Genomic DNA, 8,859 nt, shown 5'->3' with positions numbered 1-8,859 from the left:
AATCACAACTTGTAAGAAGCGTTATAATGAAAATAAATAAAGGGTGGAGGTTAAAATATTGGAGAGGGGAGCCTATTCTATGTAGGACATTCAGGAAGTCCTGCCCAAAGGAAAGAAGTGTCATTTAAATCAGGATTTATAAGATGAGAGGGAACGAACCATGTGGGGAACACATTTCATGCAAAAAGAAGAGCAGAGACCCTAAGGGGAGGACAAAGCTTGTCATGTCATATAACTTAGAAGAAGCAGGTTTGGGGACATGGCTGAGACCCACTATCTCTCCACCAAACTTCCCGTTCCAGGGTTGATTTGTAACTAGGAAGTGGCTGCCCAACCAGAGACTGTATTTCCCAGGCCACCTCTGTAGGTGAGGCCATGTGACTCAGTTGTGACCAAAGGATAATATAGATCTTCCTCAACCTCCTATGAGGTTACGTCCCAATAAACCCACCGCAAGTTGAAAATACCTTACATCAAAAATGCCTTTCATACATCTAACCTACTGAACATCACAGCTTAGCCTAGCCTACCTTACACATCTCAGAACACTTACAGTAGCCTATAGTTGGGCAAAATCATCTAACACAAAGCCAATTTTATAATAAAGTTTGAATATCTCATATAATTTATTGAATACTGTACTGAAAGTGAAAAACCGTGTTTGTGTGGGTGCAGAATGGTTGTAAGTGTGTACATGATCGAGTGGTTGATGGGGAGCTGCTACTCGGACCGCTGCCCAGCAACACAGGAGAGTCAACAAGAGTATCACGCTAGCCCAGGAAAAGACCCAATTCAAAATTCGAAGTACAGTTCCTAATTCTGACACCCAGGAAGACCTTGAAGTCACTTGATGAAAACAAGAGAGTCTCTGCCATCCCAAGTTCCTAAACGACTGCGTGGAGCAGAGCCCCTGTTCCCAGCCAACTGAGTACCTCATGTGAGTGTGCTAGGTATCTATTGCTATGTAATAAATTACCCCAAAACTTAGTGGCTTCACACGACACTCATTTCTTATCACAGTTGCTGTGAGTCAGGAACCTGGGCGTGGCATAGTTCAAGCCTCTGCTTTAGGATCGCTCAACAATGCCTGAATCAAGGATTTGTCTGAAGCCATGGTCTCATCTAAAGTTTCAACAAGGGAAGAATCTGCTTCCAGGCTCATTTCTGTGGTTACTGACAGGATTCAGTTCCTTCAGGGCTACCGGACTTCGGGACGCAGTTCCTTGCTGGTGGTTGGCCAGGGGCTGCCCTCAGTTCCTTGCCATGTGGCCCCTCCAGCTTGTTTCATTAGAGCAAGTGTATGTAAAGTGGTGCAGAGAGAGAGAGAGACAGAGAGTGCTAGCAACGTGGAAGTCACAGTCTTTTGCAATCTAATCATGGAAGTGACATGCCATCACTTTTACCATATTCTGTTCATTAGAAGCAAGTCACTAGATCCAGCCCACAGAGAGAAGGGATTACACTAGAGCATGAATTCTAGGAGGCAGGGACCTCTGAGAGCCATGTCAGAAGCTGCCTACTACTGTAAAATATAAACTTGTATTGTGTTAAGTCATTGAGATTCCAGGTTTTATCAGTCACCATGGCTGGCAGTACCTTAAGCAGCACAGGAGGAGAGCAGCAGCAGATGGTTCTAGTAAAGCAAGGTCAGAGCAGGGCAGGTCATGCAATGTCTTAAGAGCACTGATAAGACACTGGCTTTTATTCTAAGTGCAGTGGGGGGCCATTGCATTTAAGCATGAGAGAGAAGGAATCCAAGTTTTGTTTCTTGGTACTGTTAATAAATGCCCTGGAAGGAAGCAAGAGTGGAAGCAGAGAGACCCATCAGGAGGCTGCTGTCATCTGATGCAGAGTCCAGTAATAAAGAAAGGGGGCATGATGGTTTATTTGATGTGTCAACTTGGCTGGACCACAGTGCCTAGATTTGCGTTCAGACTCTTTCTGGATATTTATGTGAGGGTGTTTTGGGATGAGAAGAACATTAAAATCAGTGGACTCTAAGTAACGTAGATTGGCCCCCACCACGGGGGTGGGCCTCACGTCTCCTGAGCAAGGGTGAGTTCTGCAGCAGGAGGCCTTTGGACTTGAACTGCAGCATCAGCTCTCTTTCCTGGGTCTCCAGCCTACTAGCCCACCTTGCAGATTTTGGACTTGCCAGCCTCCATAATTATGTGAGCCAATTCCTTAGAATAAATCTCTCCATATATATGTATATATACACATATCCTATTGGTTCTGTTTCTCTGGAGTCAGGACTAATGCAAGAGTCTTAAGCCCACCCACTACCAAGCAGCAGCAGCCATGGCCACAAATTCTGTTACTTTTGAGTTCCTATTCTGTGTGCCAGGCACTCTGCTAGATGTTCTATACACATCACCTCATCCCACAGATACGGATTTTCACACCCATTTTACAAATGAGAAATCAAGAATCAGGGAGTTAAGTGAGTTACCCAAGGCCACATAGCTCACAAGTGGCAGAACTGCCTGATCAGTTTGTGAGGAGCCCATTTTTGGTCAAATGCTTAAATGAAAAAAATGAACAGCAGCAGTAACAAAAAAATAAAGTTTAGTGCTCCAAATCAGAAATTCCATTTTGCTGATGACCAAGGCAAATTCACTAAAGCCAGTACATTTTCCTTATGTATTAAAATAACATTTGCAATCTGCAAGGGGCCCTTCTTTCTGCTAACGCATGGCAATTATATCTTTGCACTGCAACTGCAAATCTGGTTTTTAGTTTTCCCATTTTGTTTCCATAAGCATACTTTTACAGCCAATTGTTAACAGATTAACAACTCTGGATGAAATCCATCGGTCTGTTCTGGTTTACCTCCATGGCTGGGGGAGTCTATGGACAAGGACAGAGCACAGAGGAGCGGGCTCTAACTTTAAGCAGACCAAATGGAGCATTAGGCCCCCTAATAAACATTTACTGTGCCTCCGCTATGTTCCAGACACTGTGCAGCGCATTCTGGACTATGCTTCTGCAGCAGCAAAGAGTCTTTCTGGGAACCCAGAATATAAAGAAGTTCCCATCAGGAGTCAAACACATCTAAAGAGCAAAATATTTAGTCTTACAAATACAGCCTATGTCTGTATTTGATATGTCTAAAATTTTTTTATTTATCTATCAGCTTACTATGTATCTATCCATTGATCAATCCATCCATCTCTCTCAACAGTTTCTAAGAAATGATATGATACCTCAATAGCAGTATTTTGAAATAATCAACAAAATGGGAACAACTAAAACCCACTATCTTAACTTCTTTTCTGTACCAAAGCTTCCAAGGAAGTCACTCAAGAGCCACCATCATTTGAAAAGTGAGGATTGTTACTTCTCAGGATTTAACCCTCTGCCCCCACTGCACAGCTGCACGCCAGCTTCCGGGGGACAGAAATGCAGAAAAACATTACACTTAGTTTTGCCCCAAGTGGGAGGGATGTACAGAGAAAGTCAGAGTCAGAAAAAAGACCTTTCTTATTCTTGTAGTTTAAATGAATTATAAAAGTAGGATGTGTTGAAAGAAGGTGGACATGAAGACATTATACAAAATACAAAGTCAGAATCCTCCTTGAGCCTGTTACACCTCCTCTGTGCCACAGGCAAGTTACTGGCATCACATACAAGATGACAGGAAAGAGTTAAGTAACAAAAGCTGCTGAGAAGGCAGTGAGCAGATCTAACTCCAGCTGCAGAAGCTAAGATGGGGGTGGAAGGAGCAGGAAGGACTCGAGTGAGCTGCATTACAGAGTGGATTACAGAAAGCAACCACAGAGGAGTGAACTTCTGAGTAATCTGGAAGAGAGAAACTCAACTTTCTTTCTGTCCATAAAATCCCTCGCCCTGTAACCGCAGCTAGAGTTTTGTAGGAGGAAGTGTTCACAGACAGTGGTATTTTGGAGAAGGCGTTTTTGCCCAAGGCATCAGCAGAATACATTTGTCATCTGAAGGCAACACATGGAGAATTGTACCTCCAGCTTTTCAGTGTTGCAAGAATTGTGCTGTCACCAATAGGAACAGAAAAAGCTAGAGAGAGAAATGCAAATGATGAAGTCTGAATAGTTCAAAAGGGAAGGTCCCTGAATTGCGAAGACTGAATTCCTAGTTACAGGCAGGGAGACTTGATACCTGTCTGGGACTCCTGAGGTAGTACATGCACTTTAGTACAAGAAAGTGGCCTCGCTGGTAGGTGCCCAGCAGGGATCTGCATTGGAGATGGGCAGTGTGGGTCAGCATACAGAAGCGGATTCAAAGGCAGCAGAAAACAAGGATAGCAAAGCTCTGCTTCACCTGTGGTATGGGCATCTGTGGGCAGAGGGACAGACAAGCAACAGAGAAAAAGTCACTCTTGTTTTGGTCTTGCAGGGTGAGCAGGAGTTCACTGGGCTGATGGTAGAAGGGAAGAAACATTCTAAGCCAAAATAAGCACCGAAATAAGAAACAGTATGGTTCGTTCACCAATGGCCAATGAAGGGGAACAGTGATGATAATGACACTTACTGAACACTTTTACACTCATTGTCTCAGGTAATGCTTCTCAGATACCTATGAAATCTGTGTCATTGCTTCCATTTTACAGATGAGAAGACCAAGGCAAGGAAGCCAAGTAACTGGTAGTATATTTGACAGTCAAACCCATTTCTACACTGGACCACATATTATTCCAGTTTACTGTCAAAATATTTGTGCTGAAATCAATTATATACAGTGTATGTAATAAATCCTTCCTCAACACGGCAGCCTCCTCAAGCAGCCTTCTTAGAAGTTTCCTTCTATTTGCACCCAAACTTCTTGAAAGCATTCTCACACTTTGACTGCATTTCCCTACCTCTCACAGGACCTCCCCTCAAGCAGTTGCTGTCTGCCTTCTGCCCCATTGCTGCACCAAAACTGCTCTTCCGAGGCCAGAAAGGCCTGTGTTTCATTCAGTCTATTGAACACTTCTTGGTACTTATCTTGCTTGATTCTTGGCTGCCTTAAATGCCATCCACTCGGGACAGTTTCTCACTTTGGCTTCTGTCAGTTAGCAGCCTCCCCACCTTCCTTTCATCAGTCTCATGGCTCCTCCTCTCCCCACCTTTCAGTCTCCTCTCTCTCTGGTCATCCCTGGGACATGGAAGTCCTTCAGGGCTCTGCTCTCCTCACCCTCTCTCCACACATCTTTGAGAAGTTTCATCAACACCTGGGTTTCAGTAACCATCTGCACTCTGCTGATTCTTGGAGAGGACATCTGATGTCTTCATTTGCTTCTGTTTCGGTATTTTCTGCCCTGCACCAGCCACTTTTCTGGTGATAGCACCTGCTTTTCCTCTGAGCACCTTCCCCTGTCCTTCTTCTCATGTATGTGGTTTCAAGGGACCACAGGGGTGGTCCTGTGACCTGGGTCTTCATTCTACTCTCCTTGCTCTAGGAATGGCTTCAGAAATGGACACATGGCTGACAGGTTCAGGACCTCTGTTCTCACTGTTGGGGAGAGAGAAGTTCCTTTTGCTATGAGACCTAAATTTGAAAAGCTGTACCTTGTGGCTGCTATAGCCATTTTGCCACCACAAGGAGAGAGCATCTTTTAGAATGAAGCCAGCAGAGAAGATGTAGCATAGCAAAACCAGGGGGAGAAATGGGTCCTGATGCCTAATTTGAATCTTTGTATCCAGCCATGCCTCTAGACCTACGGGCTCCAGTTTGGTAGCCATGAGCCACGAGCTATCAAACACATTATATATTTTAATATGTCTTATGTTTATATAGAACATAAATGCATCTTAGTATATTTTGGATATATCAGATTGAATAAAACACATTATAATTAAAATTAATTTTGCCTTTTTCTGACTTATTTAATGTGGCTACTAGAAAATTTAAAATTACATATGTGGCTCAGATTAAATTTCTATTGGACTAGAATGCTTTAGTTACATGACTTTTCAGTTACATGACTGAAATTTTTCTTTATTTTTAATTTAAGCCTGCAATCATAAAATTCCTTATAATACGACAGCCAGCTACATCTCTCCGTTCCTTCTCCTATGCACCAGTCCCAAAGGTAGCAAGATAGCTGATGGGACAGACATTTATTTTAAAACTAGTCAGGTGTCCTTTAAAGTTGCTAGCAATTTTGTATCTGTATCAGTAAAGACATCAATTTATCTTTGCAAAAGATTTCCTTTGTTTTAAGAAAATAATTAGAAAGGATCATTTTTTGACCCAAAGGTAAAGCAAACATGTACACATCATTTTTGAAGATTGTCACCCATTAACCTAGATGTAAATGCCTCACTCAGACATGTAACATATTTTGTTTAGAAATGCAAATTGGTGTAATTTTTAGTGAGTTGTACCTTTGAAAAGATTTTTTCCTAAATGTGATTTTTAATTTAATTATCTCTGTAAATTACTTTTTGCTCTTTGTTTGTGTTTGTGTGTTTGTGTGTGTATGCACACGTACACATGGGTTCCATCCTAAAGTTACTTACAGGAGATCAGGAGCAGAAACCAGATGATGACAGGCTAGATAGGGAGGCATCTCTTTACCTTAAGCTGGGGGCAGGGACCTAAAGGGAACCAGATGGGAAATGCCAACATCTACTCTGGACCAAAAGCCCACATGCAGTGTTATTTCAGGTGGTATAATCTTGATTCTGGGAAATCGAATGTCAAGTTTTGTGATTGTCCTGTCTGAACTCTTAAGACAAGACCACACACTGTGGGTGAGAGTTGAATTTTCTCCTGAAGAAAAAGGCTGTAAAGCTGAGGGAGGGAGGCAGCTCTCTTCTCTTGAATGCCAGGAGCAAATCTGTCCTCTTGAGTAGGAGGGATGTGGAAATGCACTGCCACTGTGGGCTGGCCACTGAAAATGTTACAGCAGGCTGAGGAGTCCAAGAAAAGTGTTATAGCCAGAAGGAAACCACTTATTAAAGGGCATGGTCTAGAGGCAGGAATACGGTGAGCATTTAAGTTTTCCTCTCTTGGGTTTAATTCTCTTCTAGTATCCCCTGCAGTGTCCCCAGGCTGTCTGTAGAATTCTGTTAGAGACCACTGTTTGGTCTTTGTGTACTCTGTGAGGTTAATAGAGCTTTATGTGTCCAACCTGGAATACAGCAGAGCAGAGTGGAGAGAGCTGATGTAGTTTAGGGAAGTCAAATATGGGCTATAAGAGCTGACTTACCTACTGGGTCTGATGTAGAGAAGAGACGGTGGGTCGAGGTGACAGCTGACCTCCAGGAGGGACTGGTGTAACAGTGGAAGCATGGCTGAGGAGTTCCCAGAAGTTACTTGGCAGGTAGAACCCAGTAGCAGAGTGAAATTCCAATGGCTTATGGAATAAGGATTCAGACTCTGTTAGCTGGGTCTTAAATGAGATAATCCATGGGTAGCAAAGATGGTGACACTCACGAAATATTCCATGTGCTTCTCAACATTTGTTAGCACCGGGATAGTTAGTTAGGTGGGGCCACATGGCTGGTACTGTTGAGCTGGCTGTGAGGAGAAGCTAAGAACCTAGGCACGTAATTCTCCAGACTCTCTTCCTTTCTGTGGCAGCGCAAAACGTGACACATTACAGATGACGTAGCCATCGGTGTAGGTTCCTGCGTGTGGAGCGAAGCCCACTACCAGCCTCTGTTGGGCAAATAATGTGAGTAAGAAATAAACTTTTGTGTTCATTAAGCCACTGGGGTTTTTATTTGTTCTTTCAGATTGCAGCATAACGTAGTCTACCTTCATGAACTCACTAGTATTCATGTAATACGATTAGCATGGTGCATGGTACAAAGTAAACACTTCATAAATGTCTGCATCCTCCTTGCCTTTAGACCCATTCCTTGCCTTCCCTATGTTCTGGATCTATCACAAAAGGACTGAGGCCTGAAGCCATCAGGTTCTGTCTCCAGGACTCCTATGCCTGCTGGCTGGGTTCAGGTGATTGAAGGCATTGCAGGAGATAAGAGAGGAAGGCAATGAGAAGCCAAGATGTTGCCCCCTCTTCCTGCCTTGGACATCATCTCCAGCAGAAAGCACATCTTTAAAAGAAAATAGGAAACAATCTAAAATTCTCTACTCAACAAAAATATCTTTGAAAAATAAAGGCCAAATAAGGTATATTCAGAAAGACAAAACTGACAGAACTTAACAACCATCAGACCTATACGAAAGAAATTCTAAAGAGATTCTTCATGATCCCAGATGGAAGCACAGAATACAGGAAGAAATAGCAAGAACATAAAAGGTTAAAAATGGATAAATCTGGATAACATTGACTGAACAACAATAAAAAATCTTGTATAATTAAAAATATGTGTACAAGTTAAAGTTTCATAAATTCTTTGCATTGTATTTGTTACAAAAGTACTAATTTAAAAGGAACTCTAGTAAGTCAAGGATGCAAGCTGTAATATCTAGGTAACCACTAAAAGAATAATAAAATGTATATAATTAACAATATATTAGAGAGTGAGATACAATAAAACCTACTCAATTAATCCAAAATGTGCAAGAAAGGGGAATAAAAGGAACAAAGAACAGATGGGACAAAACCAGTAAGATAGTAAATTTAAACCAAATATATCATTAAATTGCATTAATGGTGAATAGGTTTAATATTCCAATTAAAAAATATTGTCAAGCTTGATAAAATATTAAACCAAATTACATGTTGCTTATCTGATATGCCTTAAAGGTATAGATAGGTTGGAAGGAAAAGGTTGAAAAAAGATAGACCATGAAAACAATAACTGAATGTGGAAAAAAAAAGGCTGAGATAGCTAAACCAATATGACAAAAGTAGACATTAAGGCAAGAAGTTGCTGCAACAGCCTTCTATCTAACTCGTCTCTTTTACTGCAGTTTTGCTCCCTC

The sequence above is a fragment of the Vicugna pacos genome, chromosome 3 (assembly GCF_048564905.1).
Source record: "Vicugna pacos chromosome 3, VicPac4, whole genome shotgun sequence".
Taxonomy (NCBI): Eukaryota; Metazoa; Chordata; class Mammalia; order Artiodactyla; family Camelidae; genus Vicugna; species Vicugna pacos.
This window is presented reverse-complemented; position numbering follows the sequence as displayed.